This window comes from Bacillus rossius, chromosome 18 (genome assembly GCF_032445375.1).
Source record: "Bacillus rossius redtenbacheri isolate Brsri chromosome 18, Brsri_v3, whole genome shotgun sequence".
Lineage (NCBI taxonomy): Eukaryota > Metazoa > Arthropoda > Insecta > Phasmatodea > Bacillidae > Bacillus > Bacillus rossius.
The window spans coordinates 22,171,846-22,191,961 of NC_086345.1; the positions used below are offsets into that span (position 1 = coordinate 22,171,846).

At 37.3% G+C, this 20,116-nt stretch overlaps 2 protein-coding genes across 4 annotated transcripts in view; one reads left to right on the plus strand and one right to left on the minus strand.

Moving 5' to 3' along the window:
* The window catches only part of LOC134541382 (uncharacterized), a 116,249-nt gene that overhangs the window by 18,285 nt on the left and 77,848 nt on the right, over nt 1–20,116 (minus strand). The window lies entirely within an intron of this gene.
* Nucleotides 18,228–20,116, plus strand: part of LOC134541289 (probable ATP-dependent RNA helicase DDX28) — a 111,950-nt gene continuing 110,061 nt past the window's right edge. Inside the window, exon 1 of one of the 3 annotated variants that reach the window (XM_063384603.1) lies at nt 18,228–18,631. The gene's annotated coding sequence lies outside the window, so the exon portion shown is untranslated. The remainder of the gene's footprint in view (nt 18,632–20,116) is intronic. The other 2 variants (XM_063384607.1, XM_063384605.1) reach the window with 2 other exon arrangements.

Consider the following 20,116-nt stretch of genomic DNA (forward strand, 5'->3'; position numbering starts at 1 on the left):
TATGCACCTGCTTAATTAAATGATGAAATTGTCAACAAAAAAAAACATTTCATAGCAGTCATGAGGACTGCCGACAGAAATGAAAACGTTTTCGCAATTTTTAACAAAAAAATATTATCACACAACAAATTTGTTTCAATACGTTAGTAAAATAACTCCTAAATTACTATAAAACACGCATTACATAGTAATTGTAGGTATTAAACAAATAATAATGTTCTTAATTTTTAGGTTGTTATTGCTACGAAGACTCCGGTTTCTTCGTTAACCAAACTATATATCTATATGTGAATATTAATATATTTTATACTACTTTGTTTCTGCACATTAATCATAAACTTAATATTTAAAAGCGCAATAAGTTATACTAATAGAAACATATATAGTGTTATCTTTAACACGTCACGTGATCATTTCGATGACGACTTACATGAATTTACTCCCTAACCAAACCTTCCCATAGAAGTTTTCACTTTAAAAAAAAAAATGGTTGTCTGTAAAGTCGGTTTACGGACGATAGTTTAACGTGACAACGTCATAACAAAAATTTGATGAAATGATTGCATACTTTTATGAATAAAATTGAATCATTTTTATTGAATTATCACTATTTTGTATGGATACAAAGAAGGAGTGAAATGAAATATACAATTTAATTGATAAATTTACTTTTATTTGCACTCATTAATTCAAATATGTTTATTACTTTAACGAACAGATTATTTTAACTATAACTTTTATACATGTTTGCTAATTAACTTCTTCCAATCTGTGTTATTCTGTTAAGGATAGGACGATGATAGGAAAAGTAGGAAACGAATGGGAGAGTTTCAAGTTTAATGTGCCTCGAAAAAGTCAAATCTATGGCTGTTCCAATCGAGTGGAAGAGAGATAGATGCGGCGCAAGCGTACAATGAGCGTAACGGGACAATTTGCGTAACGGTATAATGTGCGTAACGGGACACTTTTTCGTGCGTGCAGCCGGCATTCATCGATTTATTAAACGTTGTCACGTCAAAAAACTGGTTAATTTGTGTGACGCAACTTTGCCTTTTACTTTTGCCCAAATATTTCCGATGGGATTTTTAGTCCGGGTGATACGGTGGCAAACGAAGTGTTGTAATGACTGTAATTTTTTTTCTTTTACCAGCTTTTCATAGCTTTGTTGGTTTATGTTATTATGGTAGTTACCTGTAGCTTGATGAGATTACGCTAAACTCAGGCATCAAGGCAAAATCTTTTTCACAACCAGCATGAACCATTATCATACTTTGTCCTTTTTAAACAGGTGTCAAACAGGTGCCCGGTGTTCTGGCACATTATTTTTTTATACAGATTCACACCCTGACTGGCCAGACCCTTTTCAAATCACGGCCGTCCGCGGGGACCAATCACAGCTCGGCTGTACGTGGCACTGCGTGAATACCTTACCAGAATACGAGACCTACAGTTGATAATCACCCTTGACCACGGCTGCAACAAGGCATGCCGAAACGTCGGCCACAAAATATTTCCACGGACAAGCCAAGAAATAGATATTTTCACAGAAGCTGCCAGAAGAAACGTGAGAAAGCAATGGCACGAGTACCACAATAATGGAAAGGTACCATAAAAATGGCGCAAGTACCACAATAATGGCAAGGTACCGTAACAATGGCACAAGTACCACAATAATGGCAAGGTACCATAACAATGGCACGAGTACCACAATAATGGCAAGGTACCGTAACAATGGCACAATTACCATAATAATGGCAAGGTACCATAACAATGGCACGAGTACCACAATAATGGCAAGGTACCATAACAATGGCACAAGTACCACAATAATGGCAAGGTACCATAACAATGGCACAAGTACCACAATAATGGCAAGGAACCATAACAATGGCACGAGTACCACAATAATGGCACGTGTACTATAAAAATGGCACGGGGTACAATAATTATGGTGGCACATGCGACAAACCTGGACTGGATGCCCAGGCATCTCCGCGATCCCGGCCGGGGATATTGGAATGGCGGCGGAAAGCGACGCTCCGGGCCCGACCCGTCTTTGCTTTCAGGACGTGCCCCCCCCCCCCCTCCCCAACTTCTAGCCTTCGGCCAGTCATAAAAACGTCAGCTTCTCTCGACGTTGTGCGGGGGCCCGGGGGGCGGACTAGGCACAAGCGACGTCGCAATAAAATCCCCCCCCCCCTTTTCCCTCCACCCCACACACCGCGAGGAATCGCTAGATGGAAAAGGAGAGCGAGGGACGAGGAAGATATCGAATACTCGTGACGCGGACGTTTTACGAAGGCGAATATATACCTCCCCCCCCCAGGCCACGCCACGATACACACACACACCTACACACACATGCGTATATACAGCATGTCCCATATCTCTACGCGTCAAACCGACATTGATGACAATTCGAAATAAAAATCAAAGCCATACTTTCAATCAACTCATCAGCCCAAAATTAAAAATTGAGTGATATTTTGCATAATAAAAACACAGTACTCGACAAGAGAGAAACAAAAAAAACGAATCACTGATGCAGAAGAAGACAAAATTTCGGCTGTGGCCAAAAAGTAGCTTGATGAGTCCCTCAACTATTTTAGAAAGTCGTAGAAGGTGCATCGTAGCGGATGCGTTTATGTTTGCCACGCCCCCTGAATCCTCAAAAGAAATGCCGATGTATGCCTAAATGCGTCCACTAAATCAACATTTCTAAGGACGCAAAACTCGCTTCCACTGAAGTGCCCTTTCATCAGTTAGCTTCGGAATCGTGTTTTTTTTAACTCAAAATTTGTTTAAAATTCAGGCATGGGATATGTCAAAGAAAGAAACAGTTTAAGTTATAACTATGGACTGGAGAAATTCGCTTTTTCAATTACCTGTAGGATCCTCTATGTAGTCGGGAAAATTTCACCAGCTCATTGCCTACTGACTTGCGAGATCTGCTATTTGGTTGGCTTGTGATTCTATACTTCTTGGCCCAGAGTCCTTTAGGTAAACAGCGGTCAAATACTGAAGCACCAAAAAGGTTAAACGCATTTCGCCTACTGCGACATTTTCCTGTCTCTAGCTATAATCCAAACAGAGACGAGAATAAAGTAATTGTATCATCACACTACCACAGTCAGGCATTGATTTAAAAATATATATATATAGCACATATTTAATATTTTTAATAATTGGGAAATGTAAACCAAATTGTTGTTTCTATCATCACAATAATAATCATAATCCAGAAATTTTCGTAAATTTACGGAACTGAGCTAACTTATTTTGAACATTAATCAACAATAATAATATTATTATATAAACAAAACATTCAGAATATTTCTGAATATAAAGCAAAAACATTTTTTTCCTTCCTCGCTTGTGTTTATCCTGTTTACAACGAAGCGCCAAATTGAAGTAGGAAATCGGACGTAGTTTATACGAAGATCCATAGTTATCTGGGATTACGGAAGAACGCTTTGTTAGTTCTTCGTTGAAAAATTCGTAGATCTACCGTAATTTCTAACAGTGTTCCGGTACAAGTATTCGGATACCATCGATCTCTTTGCAGCGCGTCCTATCCATTGTGACAGGCAATATTTCACGACGTTTTTGGGACATGGAATCTGATCTACGGACGAGACATCCGATGAAAACAATAGCAGCGGAGGACTGCTATAGTTTTTTTTTTACGTTGATTCCTAGATCCGTGTCGCTCCGTTCTTTACATCCCGTGTGGTTTTGTTCGATTGTGTTGTCGTGTCTGTTGTTTTGGCTCGTTTCCATTTAAATTCTAGTTATGAAATGGTACACCTCTTCACTGCCTTCGCGTACGGACGATAGGGCGTAAATATCTTCATATGTGTATATGTAACGCAAAACCATTAGTTATATTTTCTATTAAGGCAGTCGTGGCATGCACGTGAAGCATATTATTAGCACGAGTATCATAATTAGGTTTATCAGATTTCGGAAGAAACTTTGGAAGGGGGGGAAAAAGGTGCGGGGGTCTTAAGAACCAAAACAAAATTTTGAAAATCGATCCACATATGATACGATACCCTGTTAACTTCAGGGTCGGCAAGCTTGCCCGAGGGAGAAACAGCGGCCAATGCCTCGCAGTGCCCTAACAGACGGAGCCGTTCTACAGTGGGCATGGCGTGATCCGACGATAGCGGTCGCTGGTATGCCCCCCCCCCCCTTTTTTTTACCGGTCGTGCGCAGACAAGCCACAGAAGGAAAAAAAAAAGTGGGGGGGGGGGGGAATTTATCTACTCGCCGCAAACATTTACCTCCCTCTCCCCCAGCCACCGTCAACGTTTCCCGACAAAATGCCCCGTAATGGCTCGTTGACATGCTCGCCGCTATATGCTTAAAGCTTTCAGTTCGACCGCTCGAGGGTCATTTCATCGCTAAAGACTCCGTTTTACTCGGGATACGGAGGGGGAAAAAAAATTTTTTTTTGAGCGAGTCTTTCAGTAGTAGGTCCTACCGGGGACTCACAACAACGCCGAAATACCACAACGTCGAAATACCACAACGCCGAAATGCCAAATTGACCACAACGCCGACAGCTAGAAAACTGCTGTGTACCACAACGCCGAAATACACTAACGCCGAAAAATGTCATTGCAGGACTGCCACAAAGGTTAGCTTAGGTTAGACTAGGTTAGGCTAGGTTAGGTTATGTTAGGCTAGGCTAGGATAGGCTAGGTTAAGTTAGGTTAGGTTATATTACGCTAGGTTAGGTTAGGTTAGGTTAGGTAAGGTTAGGTTTCATTGTGGTATTTCGGCGTTAAGGTACATTTAAGAAACGCAAACAAATTCATTCAGTTTTTATTTCGGCGTTGTGGTACACAGCAATTTTCTAGCTGTCGGCGTTGTGGTCAATTTTGACATTCGGCGTTATGGTATTTCGGCGTTGTGGTAACGACCCGGTACTCCCTATAGAAGTGTGACATCGAACAGGAAAATTAACGTAGAATTCTTTAATGTAATGCCGAGCGTAATAAATATAGGTACGTAAATTGTGTTCTCAACTAGCGGTTTCCGCACTCGCCGCTAGAATTCGCTGCCGACAGAAATTTTAAACTATATAATGAAAACGGCTCCGATAAAAGCGAAAAGGCCGTGGGGGGAGGGGGGATGGACTAAAACCCGTCTTTGGACCTGATTTTCGACAAGGAATTTTGTTGCAACACTACAATTGAAGAGGTGGATTCCAAAAGGGGCTAAGTCAAAAATTTACTTTTTCCAGGAAACAATTTTTTTGGTGTGAATGTGTATTTTGATAATGTCAAGCACAAAATCCACATAATGCTAATGTTTTAAATTAAGAAAATGTTCTCAGGCAGTTATTGTGATTATGAGTTCAATATATTACCTGTAATTAGGTTAAGAAAACGGAACATCAGTGACTTAGAGCTATTTGGAAAACATGTCAGTGACTAAGAGCTTTTTGAAAAACTTGTCAGTGACTGAGGACCTTTTGAAAAACATGTAATTGAAGAGTATTAGTCCTACCAGATTGACAGGCCTAAGTGTGATGTTTACATAATACTGAACAAAATATGTATGTAGACTTATGTATAGTACAAAACAAAAGCAACAATATGATCTTTAAAATGTGTCAAGTCTTTTGAGTGAACATTAAGGTTACAATGTTTAAAGGAATGGCTCTTCTTCATCATATAGTACAATATTGTTGTCGTTATCTCCTTCTACATTGTTAGTCAGAGCAGTTTGGTAAAACTGTCTTGCACATTGACTGAGTGAAACAAACTGCAGAAGTTTCTTCACATCTTGTCGCTTCTTTTCACTAATATGGTTTTCTGCTGGCGAAACAGGAACGTTTGTGTACGCTTCTTTCAATACTGTACGTGATTTAGTCACCTTGACTGTTGTTGGCAGACCACAATGTGTTTTGAATGTCAATAGTAGTGTCATGCATTCTTGAGTAGATGAGAACACGTTAATCACGCATTTTAAAGGGAAGTCTTTTTACTATGGCCTTCTTTGAAGCTTCCATAAAGTTTGAGACCACCCAATCTATGCCTAACAAATTTACTGTAGCACCCGTCGCAAATACCTTGTGATATTCACTAGGCTCTAATATTGTTTCTTTTTTCCGTAACTCCTTTTCAAATCTTCCAAATACTCGGTCAGGGGGCATATAGCTATAGCTATGACCTCTGATTGGAAAGTAATATTCCACTTTTGCAAAGGTTCTTGATTTGGCAACGTAGTTGAGTAAGAACATCATAACATTGGTGTTTTTATTTTGCCCACTGGAGGCAACTGAAAATAATCTCAGAGTCAAAAAGATTTTTGGTACATTTGCCAATTTTTTCTCAAGATTTTCCAAAAAAATGACTCAATGCCGAACATACTTCATTAGAACCTCGACCACTTTGGTCTTCAGTCCAAGTGTACACAGATGTGTTGGAAGTGTTTTGTTGGTTTTCCATCAAAACAAACGTCAAATTGTACAGCCAGATTTGTCTGGTATAAAAGACCTCCCCAATGCTTAATTTGGCAGTGGTTGGTTTTGTTCCATGTCAAATGAAACACTTATTATATTGTTTTCTTGTTTCTTCATGATTTCATAAATTTTTTTAGCTCTACGAGTATGTAGCCTATACTGAGTCATTAATCGAGCCTTTTCAGCAAGGTCACGTGACGTCTTGATTTGGTTCTTAGTCTTGTAACAAAATGAGCACACATCCGTCTTTGGGCTTCCGAAGCTGAGATTGAAGTTGTTTTGAAACACCTTGAAAAACTTAGATAATGAAGCAATTGGTTTGTTTTCTATTTTTTGGTTATCTTTCCACATTCGCCACAACTTTTTAATAGAAAGTTCAGGATTAAGATAACCACGAACACTTTTTCCTCGGCCATAATGGCTTTCATTGCATCTAAACGTTTTAATGTATGCAATCATTGAGTCTTTTATCGCAGTGTGTTTGGGATTTAACCTAGCCCCACCACGCCTTTCATGTGGGCATTCCCCATATACTTCCATGTGTTTGCTTAAGGTGTTTATTCTTTTACGAGAAAATCTCGTTACAGACAAAAACGTTTTGTTACATACATTTAGAATACGACCGCTCGTCTGTCGTATGAAATATTTAGTAACGGTACGGCTTCTAGGCTTATTTTTGTTTCTGGGCCTACGCTGTTTAGGCTCTTGTGCCACAATATACTTGAAAACAAAGCTATTCTGTTCAGCAGCTGTTTTGTGTTTATAGATTTTGTCATAAAATGCACTTATATCTACTGTAGACAGAAAAGCAGCCTTACAACTATTACCACCTTCTTTATGCGTGCATGCAACCAAAGGAGCACCATGGGCCTCACTGCTGTTTCTGGCAAACTTTTTATGGTTTTTAACCCACTTATCTTCATTTCTTGCTCGTTTTCGTGTACTACTTATATCTGTTACAGAACATGTGCTATCTTGTAGTTCACTTACATTCATTTTGGCATTTACTTATACATTAACTACTGACAAGACAAACCACCACAATAACAATAATAAACAGACATAACCTCTATGCAGTACAAAACCATGACAATACTTTCACCATAGAGTAACTAATACCTATTTATGCATGCGCATATCGGTGCATGACTAACGAAGGCTTGTTTGGAAAACACTGCTGACTTAGGACGTTTTGGAAAGAAACTCAGATTTCTCTACCGCATAACAGCTATAACTTAAGCGCTTTTGGAATACCTGTTACAGCCATAGATGCGAATAGTAAAAAGTTAGTTATTCCACATATAAACACAAAATCGCTAAAATGTGACTTAACCCCTTTTGGAATCCACCTCTTCAATTCTTGTTTTAAAAAAAATCCATTAAACAGTTTATACGTTGGTACGCGCCGTCAGCCACAGATGGCAACATCGTGGTTACACATTTCCGTTCTACGCGACTTCCGTTCAGTCCAGGAAATTACTCCCACCAGATGCCGCATACCGAGTGCTGAGATGCCATCACACGTCAGATAAAGCAATCATAAGTTTATCGCGAGACCTTTTACCTCAACCACAATCCACTCGGCTTTGACCTTCTGTGTTTTTTTTTTAATTGCGTTGTCACGTTCCTCTCGCATCTCCTGTGTCCGCAAATCAGCCTGTTTGTGCCGGCTTTTCTCTGAAGACGGGGGGCAGATGTCAGTTCCCGAAACGTCACAACTGGTTTCGTCCTTTATCCCGACTTAAAATCTCGACCAAACTCAGATTTGCCTACTTTAGCGCAGGCAACCCTATACCGTCGTATTCGCAATAATATCACACACACACACACACACACACACACACACGTGTGTGTGTATATATATGTAGCACGGGTAGCAGAGCATAAACGCCTACTTTCTTTTTTTCTTCTGTCGAGTGTCGTATCAGCCTGTCGCGTCGAGCATGTGGGTAGTATATTAACATTGATAACTTCTGCCGGATTATGTGTAAAAACGAACATATTATGTTTAGAAGTTACACGTTACACGGGCAACATACAATTGGCCGCGCGCGAAATAGCACTTGAGTGGTTAAAAAGCTCAATTCCGGCAACTTTCAAAGTTTGACCTTGCGCTTTATTAACAGTCTTTCCAAATGCTAATTTTATTGAAAAATTGGGAGCCGGTTGGACTGAAAAGACAATTACGAGGGCATCATCTGTATTCTTGGTATTAAAACAGTTTTCACCAGTTCCGTATAGCCTGTTTAATATTGTACATTCGATCAAAAAATTTTCTTAAATCAACTATTTTGAGTCTCGTAACGTTGCACAGTTTAGGTGAGTTTACGTTTCTTAGTAATATAATAGGTGAACCAACTTTTAAAAAATTCATTTGTGAGTAGGAATTCCGGCAGGCGTCAAAGAATTCAAAAATTCAGATGGAGAATGTTCTGCTTCCTACCTATCCACGACTGTTGTCACCTGAGTAGTAGGATTTGTGATGATACTTCAACCTTTAAAAAAATCAAATAATATTTTTTGTATTAACTTGCTCATTTGTAGGTGATAGTATAGCCCTTTCTTGAAACCAATTTAGTGTCTTTGTGGTTTATGTTACTAATATCGGGGTATAGGTACATTTGCAATCAATTCCTCCGCAGTTTGCACCGAAACACATATATTGTTAAGATTGTTCTTGACATTAACGGCTTGAAATTCACCATTACCTACTAGGGATAGGTAAGTCTTAAGAAAATTTCTTTTCTCGGTGTAAGGATAAACGGACGCCACGTTTCACAGAAAACTCTCTAACTCTTTGGGAAGCATGTCTCTCACGGTCCAATGATAAACGGTCTTCCCTCTCTTCATCATTTACTTTAATTCGAAACAAACGGAAGTATTCTGGCAGTTGACGTACTGCGTCCTAGATTCGATCTTCATCGAGGCATGATTACTTCGGGAAGCCTGCTTTTCACAAACAAGAGAGCCAAAACCCGAAGTTCCCCGAAGTTCATGCTCGCTTTTTTTTTCCGTATCTTTAATGTAGCTATCCTAACCAAATCAACCGTCCCCGATGTTTTAAAGTATTTATAACGTAGCTAACCTAACCTAATTGACCATTAGTATCCTTTTATCAACACCGCCACATTTATTTACAATGAACAAAAAAAAAACCGAAGATGCACGATCGTGAGTTCGGCTCTCTCGTCTGTGAAAAGAAGGATTCCCGATTACTTCGTGTGAACCTAAAAATATTACAAAACAAAAATCTGATACAAATCCACTCAAACAAAAGTATGTTTTTAAAATTATAAATTTAGATCTGAAAATAAGTACCTATTTACCTAAAGACAACACATAGAAAAAAATTACGACCACCACTTACTAATTAAAAAAAAAAATAATGCATACAACGATTGTAACCAACAGCGAACATTAAAATGTATGTGTATACTCAAAGATAGACAGCGTGCGATGAGTCCACTCGCTTTGAAAGTCAGTTTACTATAGGGGAACGCGCGCTTTAACGCTCGGATAAAAATTAAACTAATGGTCTCAGTCGACATATTCAACAATCATCGCCAAAGCTGATAACAATCCACTTAGCTGGGGTTTGTTTTCTCTTTTTTGTAGTTGCGGTAACCGCCGTTGAAGGGTTAGTGACAGAAAGAAAAAAAAAGGTAATGGCTTTGTGGGCGTACAGAAATTACACTCACAGTTTGTATGTATACCAGACGACATTTTCCGACTTCAATTACAGTTATTCAGATTTTTTTAAATCATATATTTATCTAAGTAAAAAAATAGCCTCTAGCACTAGGGACAATGTAACTTCATATAAAAAGCTTCTTCAATAAAAAGATACCTAACCTAAAAATGAAAATAGACAAAAGGTAAAAAAAATGGAAAAAATATAAAAAATTTATGAAAAAGTAAAAAAAGTAGAATTAGAAGTAAAATAAGTAACATTAAAAAATACACGACAAACAATCTCTCAAAGGAAAAAAAAGGAACAATATAAACTTAAACCGTAATACAATTACAATATTATTAAGTTATAAATAAACAAAGATGAATAAACGGTAACAAATCAATGTTTCTAAGGAATTACTTGAACCACAGGTCCCTTTTTTTTTTCTTTACTCCGGTTATCATGTCAGCAGGCCGAGTTGTTGATGGCCATAAAAAATGTCGCTCCGAGTTTGTATGTCTGGTGGCCATAGATAAATGACACACAGGCTTCATGTCTGCCAGACGGCAATCTTGCATCAAAAACATTTCCACAGTCACAGCCAATTTACAAAAAAAAAAAAAACACCCTAATGAATTATACACCTAGACCTCCCTCATTAATCACGCCGTTCATTTGTGATAAACCGTATGAATAATCCGTTCGGTAGTTATTGAGTTTGACGCGTTCAGACAGACAGAGAGAGAGAGAGAGACAGACTGGGGTGGGAGTACTTTCTTTTATAATACGTATTGATTATGTAAAGGGTAAATTACTCATACACGCTTACCAGTTTACACCTGTGCAACCTTTCGTTATTGCCTGGGAAAATGTAGGCAACCTTACTTTAGCGTTTTATTTACATCTTTTACTCTTGATTGGTGCTATTTTTTTTTTTTTTAAGAAACTGCAGAATAACAACGTTAATTCAATAATTTTAATTAAAAATAAAAGATGTGCCGGTATATTATGCGGCAACTCTAGCACGTTTTCTATATTATTTATACATTACTTTGTATAAAATACATACATTTTATTAGGAAACTCAATTAGGGTTAGATAGATTTAAGTCGGGAATCATGTTAATTTTATTTCGAATTTTTATAAATAGTAGGGTTGTTTTAATGATTTCGTAGCAACCAATTTTAGTAACAGTATATATTATTTGGGTGCAGGGTTGGGGATTTAAAATATATATTTTTTTTTTGAAAACTGCCTGTAGCTCGAAAACGACCCCCTTTTTTTTTTTTTTTTTGCATTTTAGTTTTGTTTTTTTTTTCTTTATTCAGAAACGTAATTTACTAGCCTATCAACAGTTATCGGCTTGTCGTTGAGTTATGAGACACTCTATATGTATACTTTTCCGTCGGAGTTACGCAGCATTCCTTCTTCGTACCGGTACCATCTTTTTTTTTTTTTTTTGTCTTTTCTTTCTCTTAATTTTCTATCACATTAAGTAAGACCAGGCACGCAAGCTAAAAATACCTTTCGTCACAACTCCGCCAAACCCTGTTTCCCGTCATTTCTTTTTTATTATTATTATTATTATTATCCCGCGGAGAAAAAAAAACTCACATTGAATTAAAAATAAAACCTTTTTCTTTCCCCCTCTCTTCACAGCGTAATCGCTAACGATTCGTTTTTCGGTAACCTCTATTCCCCCCCCCCCTATTTTTTTCCCCCGCAGAATTCCAATATTCCTTCAAAACCACCACCACCTTTTTTTTCCTTTTCTTCCATGCGATAATTCAATTGATGGGCTTTAATTCATTCGCCAGAGTTCGCGGGCGTCGTTGGAGTTTAGACGGACCTTTTTTTTTAAATATTGGAAACGTTGCCCCCCCCCCCCCCTCTTTTTTGGTCCGAAGTTGTCTTGGTGTGGTGCGGAGGTGGTACGCGGAGGGATTCGAAAACTCGCAAATTCAGCTCGCGATTTGTTGACACCAGGCCCAATGGAATTCCGGACCTCATTAGCGCTTTAGGGCAAGGAGGGGAAGGGGGGGGGGGAGCAAAAGATTGTAGTTGGAACGTCGGGTAACATCCACGGAAAAAAAAATACGTATAGATACACAGTGTCCCATAACTCAACGTCAAGCTGAAAACAGTTGATAGGCCAGTAATTACGTTCCTGGATATATTAAAAAAATTAAAATTCAAAAAGTGTCATTTTCGAGTCATGGGCATTTTTTTTTTCAAAAGTTTTTAAATCCCAACCCTTCACCAAATTATTACATAAGGTGAGAAAAAAAAATTTCTATGCCATCATTAAAAACCATACGGTAGATAATAATTCGAAATAAAAAAAAAACATTCTGCACTTTTGGGGAAACCAAATATTTGCACGACTCATAAGGCAAAAATTTTGAATCGGGTTACTTTGACTTTTCACACTGTAAAAAAAAAAAATATTTTGCTAACTTATCAAGTTATTTGCGCACATGACACAACATTGACCAAAGCAATTTTTTTTTGGTACCAAATCGCCCTTATTAAAAACACCTTCTTCCAAATTCTTTCGTGAATGTTTTGTCCTATAAAATTTAAAATATTATTAATAACAATTATTATGATGGCATTTAACTAAACCTCTGGATTATTACATTCGATCGTTACGGAACATAGTAGAAAATTATTAGCACATTGGTCTATCATGAAGACTGTTGAATGTTCACTAAATAATAAAAACGGCATTTTATCTAACATCGCATTTTGAGACCATGCATTTTTTTTCGCTTAAAATACACTGTTTATATAAAAGACGTGAATATTAATAATAACGTTAATTTAAGTAACTTTCCATAACATTTAATATGTACTATTCCTTTTACGCAAGTTTATACGTCCAACGTTTTATGGTATTTTGCTTTGTAAGTTTGTACTGTAATTTTAATTTGTCACAGAACGATTACTCCTCAAAAATTATTTTTATAACGAGCACAGGTAATTATCTAACGTTTCTTTGTCTTAGCGAGTGAATACACTCTACAAACTTGCATCTTACTTTTTTTATTTACTTTTTACAGTTTTACATTTACATTTATGGCGCTATCAGGACACAAAGGACTACAAAGGTTTGTTTGATATGCGACATACTTAGAAAAAGTTATTTTCGTCACAATTGACTAGTTACCGTAATATTCCGCGCTACCGGTGGACTAAATTAAAGTAATCACGATGAATAATCTAAATAGCCACTTCAAATACATAAGCTGAGTAAGAACAGAATCACAGTGTTTCGAAATAAGCTGTGTGGTTTTGGTACTATTTGTAGTAAATTTAAGAAACCTAAACAATAAAATCAAGCTTTAATGCAAAAGAGGAGCGCTTTTTCTAACACAACAAAACTTGCTAACAATCATAGAGAAAAATCAACACTTAAGTTGTCTAAAGTATTCAAGGCAGAATAAAACTTATCTTAATAAAGAGAAGAGAAGCTGACAGATCACCGAAGATAAAGAATAAAAAAGTTAAGTCTTTCTTCTTCTGCTTTTCAATTCCCCGCTCTATTTCCTTAAAAAAAATATTATAATAATACTCACAGCCACGACTTCTCTTACCCTTGCAAAGAGCTTGCGACGGAGTAAAACAAAATATTATTATTATTATTATTTCATTCTAAGCCACGTCGCGAAAATATGTAGTTCTCTAGTTCTTAAGTTCAGGCTTTGGTGAGGTGAAAATATTTCTTAAAGAACGTAGGAAGGTGATGAAGGGGGTTGGGGGGAAGTAGGGTATACAAGCAACTTCAAGAAAATCTAAGTAAAGTTAATTTAATGCAGCAGCTAGCCTGAAGCTCGGTTCTCTGCTAGTAAATTAAGTTAGAGTAACATCTAAAATCTCGTAAACATTGATACATGTTTGAGAACACAATTTTTAATATCCTGCCAAGGAACTTAGGAAAACTTCTTAAACGCAAAAAGCATGTTACAGAAATTTCTCAGAGGTGTTCAATATTACTACGAAAAATCAATAAATTTTAATTATATTATTTTTCATAACGATTCCGCGATAGCAGTTAAGTTAACTCTAAATATAACTAAATATAACTAAATCTGAATTTATATTTAAATAAGTGAAATTCAGTTCATTACGATATCAATGAAGTTTACTCACAAGCGAAATTACAGTAGAAATGTATGGATTTAAGCGAATGAGTTTTAACAGATTTCCAATAACAAATTTAAAGATTTGGAGTAGTGTTTACAATATATAAAATTTCGTGTGTTCTCACTATCTCTCCAAAGCTTAGTTCTCAAACGGCGCAGACAATGAATGGGCATGATTGTACGGGATCCGAACCTGAGACTTCGTCGTCCGATCATCTTTTAGAAAGCTACAAGATTAGTCTGCACTTGAGCGACAATTTTCTGCTCTATCACGGCAAAATAAGTTGAAAACATTTACCACTAATGGACTAAAGTGTTTCCCAATGCTTGTATGAGTCTCTGAAGTTGGGACTGAACAACATTTAATATAAAATATTAAAAAAGAATTTAAAACATAACAACCAGTTTTACAAACCGCGAATTTGGTCGTTGTCGCATAATTATTTTATTGAAATGATTGAGGTAGTAACAAGCCACAAAAATAAGTGTAAAATAAAGGTGTTGCCTCCTGTTATTTCAACGAAATAATTTTTCGACAGACAGAATTCGAGGTGGTTGAAGAACTGCATTGAATTAAACATCCAGACGTATTTTGTTCCTTCTTAAATACTTCCTCTAATAATTTACAAACAAAATATTGTTCAGTCCCAACTACAATGACATATACGAGCCTTGGGTAGCACTTTAGATCATAAGTATATTAATAGACAATAAGTATATTAATTGCATATTTATTTAATTAATTTTGGAATTTTTCCCAAATCTCTAGCTAAATAATTACGGATTTCCAATATGGCGTCCCAATTTCAAGATGGCAGAAGCCTCAGTAATAATAAATGATTACTGCACTCCAGCGGGTAAAACTTAAAATAATATGACGGTAGTGCAATCTATTAGACGCAAACAAGATGTCGGTCTCCAGCAGACGAAAACAAGATGGCGAACATGACGTCACACTAGCGGGCGATATATATACACACACACAACTTGGCATTAGTGGTGGGAGGTCAATCTGCCGGCGGCTTCCGTGGAGGAAGGATCTGTTGCCATTTTAATTTTTTTTTACCTCACCGGGTTCGAAACGAGGACTTCATGACGTAAGTGTGTTTTTTAATAATTATTAAAATATTTTTAATTAATTTTTTTATAATATTTAAAAGTTTCCCGATTTTTAAGCATAAAAATGAGGGTTTTTCAAGATGGTGGCCATAGCAAAAAGAGCAACATTCTAGAATACAATATGGCGAACATAACGTAAAGTGTAACGATGACGACATACTCAGACAAGATGGCGGTTGTAACGAATCAAGCAATGTTTCTAGAATCCAAGATGGTGGCCGTAACAAAAATTTCAACGGAGTTTTTAACTAATATTTTATTACAATTTTAATGATTATTTTTTATAATTTTTTTTTCTTCATAAAATTTGATTATAAATAAAGATTTTAAAGATGGCACCTGTAACGAAAAGTGCAACAGTAACGTCATAATCCTAGATGACGTCAGAGGCTTATCGGAGGATGTAGACATGAATGTCGACAGTATGTGTTAAGCGACAAAGCAAAGTTTGTATCCAGTAAGCTGCAACATGCTTTTGACGTGATAACGTCTTATAAATCGATGCACGCCGACTGCACGCACGAAAAAGCATGACTCATTGTCACGTTCCGCCTGAGCCGAGCGTGCAAGAAAATCTTCTATAATATCAAACAGGTTAGGCGGGCTTTTTAACTAATTGTTCGTGATTATATTTAAACAAATTATTTAAATTAAAGTTGCAAAAACCGTAAATAATATTTCAAAATTAAAAAGTATGCAATTTTTCATCAATGTTTTCTTATGACGTTATCACGTAAAATTATCGTCCGTAAACCGACTTTACAGACAACCCCCTTTTTCAGGTCATTTTAGTATTAAGAAATTTTTAGGGCAAGTAACAGTGTTACTAGAAGATGTTAAGAATAATTTTAAAATTAAAAAGGCTCATCTGAGCCAAATCAAACCTTTTTGTAAGCCGCTGCTGCTTAAGTTTGGTGTTAGTACCTGATATGGCCTGCCCTCTAGGTTTTTTTTAAATTTTTTTAGCTCGCAGTTTGTTTAGCTTTTAAGTTAGTTTTTTTTTTAAAAAAAGCTATTTAGCTATTTAGGATTCCTATTTGTTTGTAAGATGTTAGGTACTAACTTGTGATAATGCTACTATGTGTCTTCGATTTTGTGTTTTTATATTTTTCTACGTGCTTTAATCTTTTACAATTTTTTTTTTCATACTTCTTTTAATTGTAGCCTGCTACCCCGTGCCGGGGCGAGCAACCCACATCCGTCCCTACCAGGACAGCCGGTTACAATCATTCTGTTTGAACCCAGCTGACTTTGACTTCAGCATGGGTAGTCGCCGCGTAGACACGGTAGAGACGCAAAACTAAAATCAAACACTCGATTAGGTGTTGAGTAGATTATTGCAGGGTTCATACTAATTACTTCGTAAGCAATCATTTAAATTTACTCCGACTCGTAAAAAAAAAGGAATAAATAATAATACGCATTATACTGACAAGTCGTCGCCTGATAATTGGAGTGTTCTATGTCCATTGAAGTCGGAACTGAGATATAAGCATTTGAAAGTTCAAATGACTAGAACATGACATAGAACAAAATAATATTGGTATTAAATTAATAACTAACATTTTTATGTGCGTAGACGTGTGTGGATATAGTACAAATGAATACTAATATTAATTTCGTGTCCATAGCATAAAAAAACCTAAAAAGTGGACATAGAACACTCCAATACTCAGGCGGCGAAGTGGCAGACATAAAAATTACAATCCTTACGCGACGCCCGGCCGTAGCGATCACGTTACCTACAACACTAAGGCCTTGCATTCGCATAAGTCCAAGACCGTACTTGAAGGACGAAGGGGGGGGGGGGGGGAGAGAGAGTCCACACCGAAGCTTGCACACCGTCCCAAACCAACTTCTTCTTCCACCAATAACTAATTAAAGTTTTACTCACAAAAATTCTCGCCGTGTAGTAGAAATTCACCACAACTGTAGCGCACGCGGCACCTCCGGGTACCCGGGGTGTAGACTCGGCGTAGGTGACGCATGTAGCAACAGTCAAATGGCAGCGGTCTTCGCACTTCGGGACGGGTTCCATTAACACTTGCGACTCACGAGACGTTTAAAGATCGCTTACGGTAAATACGTTGCCGTTCCTTCCAAAAAAAAATAAACCAGCCGACGCAGGCCGCGGCAACGATGGCCCCGCGTAGCACTCTCCCGGGTTTTTAACAGTTAACCACGACCGTGTGGGTCGCGTCCCTACTCCAGTGCACGGAGCTACACCGACACCCCGTACTCACGGCTGTCCGCTCCAGTTCAGGAACTATCAGCTGTTCCGTCGTCGCGTCGGTCAAGTCAACGCCCGTAAGCCACTGTCTTCCCCGGAGTCCAAACAGTCTGTCCGCTGCATACGTCACACACCCGTGACGTCATCCCCCTCCCTCCGCTAATTCCCCCTCCTTCATACGTGGACAAGTCCATTCAACAGAGGTAAATGACCGCACGGAAAACCAAAGTCTTTGATCAATTTTAAATGAGACTTTTGAAGACGTAAATAAAAATAAATATGAAAGCATTAACTAAAAAATTTACGTTAACATTAAAATTAATCATAATTAAACATAATAACATGAGACACCAGAAGTGTCTCATAATTGTTTCTTTTAAATGTTGATCTTGTTGTTTGAAGTAAATATATAAGACCCTGCAAGCAATTTTTTTTTAAACAGTGGTGATTTGTGACCAGTTCCTCTGTGTGTATGTAAAAAAAAATGTTCTGTTTAATATTTTTTCACCTCAGTTTTATAATTATTTATTTTATTTATTTGCCAAGATTAATTTAACGCCGGCAGGGTATTTTTGAGGCTATCAGGTTGGCAACACGATTCCCGTACAAACTAGAACGTTCTAGAGACTTGGAGATTTTAATGTTCATTTTTTCGTTACGTTTAATGCTATATTTTAGTCGTATTAACTTTTAAGGATTATTTTTGCAGTTGATTTTCATGGGAAGCATGTATGTAGGCTTTTGGGCATGCCTAGAGACGTTTGTAAATATGGAAGACTAGAACTATTTTCTTTGGTGTAAGCGACGGTGGCGCGCGGCGCGACTAAGGCCGTGAGTGACGTGTGAGACGGCAGTCTTAAATTGGCCGGGCGCGAAGCCACTTCACGTGCCAGAAATGTACGTTCAAACGGAGTGTCTTAACACGTCCCGCAGGCCTGCAATTTAACATCCTTACGGACCAGCGCAACACCGGACAACGATATCGCAAGGTAAGTGGGAAGCCTTCATTTCACAGACGAGAGAGCCACACCCGAAGTTCCCCTAAGTTCATGCTCGCTTTTGTTTTCCGTACCTACCACAACAGGTGTATTTATTTGGGATGTAGCTTACTCATACGTCATACGCCGTTCTATCTCATTCTATAAACCGGTGTGGCATTAAATTTTGTGGTCGATTACTAGAGGTTAGCTACATTATAAATACTTTAAAACACTGTGGGTGGTTGGTTATATAATCTAAGTATAGCTACATTAAAAATACTGTGAAATCATTTTATGGTTGCTTAGCAAATAACTTTTTAATATGTAGCTATCCAGGGTTAGGAAACCGTTCACATGATTTCACAGTATCTTTAATGTAGCTATCCTAACAAAATAAACCGTCCAACAATGTTTTAAAGTATTTATAACGTAGCTAACCTAACCTAATTGACCATTAGTTATCATGAGTTGTCCAAAATAAACATTCACGGACACACGGCAAACGAAAAATATGGCGGCGTACAAATAAATACCGTTGCCTTGTTTATGGTCTTTCCTTTTATCAACACCGCCATATTTATTTACAATAAACAAAAAAAAAGATGCACGATCGGGCGTTTGGCTCTCTCGTCTGTGAAAATAAGGCTTCCGGCAATTTAACGCCTTTACGGACCAGCGCCACACCGTACAACGATATCGCAAGGTAAGTGACGAACTGAAAATGACTTTTTCGACGGGTGTTTTTCAAAGATACATTACTCCACGATAACCGCCCTGTAAATACTTTTGTGAAGTCCAAAAACATTTCGCGAGTGTTTGATTATTTTTTTTAATTTTTGGCTGCCCCAACGAGACTGAACTGGATCCATTAAAAATACTAATGGAAACGACGTCGTTCATTATGATTGTAGATGTACCTTTTTTTAAAAAATGTTAAAAAAGGGGGGTTTAATATATATTTTTTTTTACTTTTTAGTAATTTTATATGTTAATATTTATGTCTCTATTTTGAGAAATTTTTGTATCGTCGGCAGTATACTCTTCCGTGGGCCGAAAATAAAAAGTAAGATCACCAATAAAATACATTGTAATTTGTAATGGTGTCTTTTCAGCTATCATAATCCCATGGCTAGGTCCTTCTTATAGCTATTTTTTTTTATATTTTGCTCACGTTCTGGTAATATGGGAAGCGGTCTAAGTTTTAGCGGACTTAAGTGGGAAATATTTTTTGCTGATTTTTTTTGTATAATGTTTAAGTATCCGCGGGTCACTAAGACTGCTGTAAGTAAGACTTGGGGACAAAGAAAACCTCTATTTGTTTGGAAAAACTCTCTTCGCTCGGTCAATTACCTATGTATATTACTTGTGTACGAAAGTAGGTATATGTTGCGTTAACGTTTCAAAAATTTTGCTTAGTTATTTAAGTTATTTATTAAATGTAGTCGTTGCGTTGTCTATTACATTGAAAATATCGGTTATAAGTTATGAAGTTAA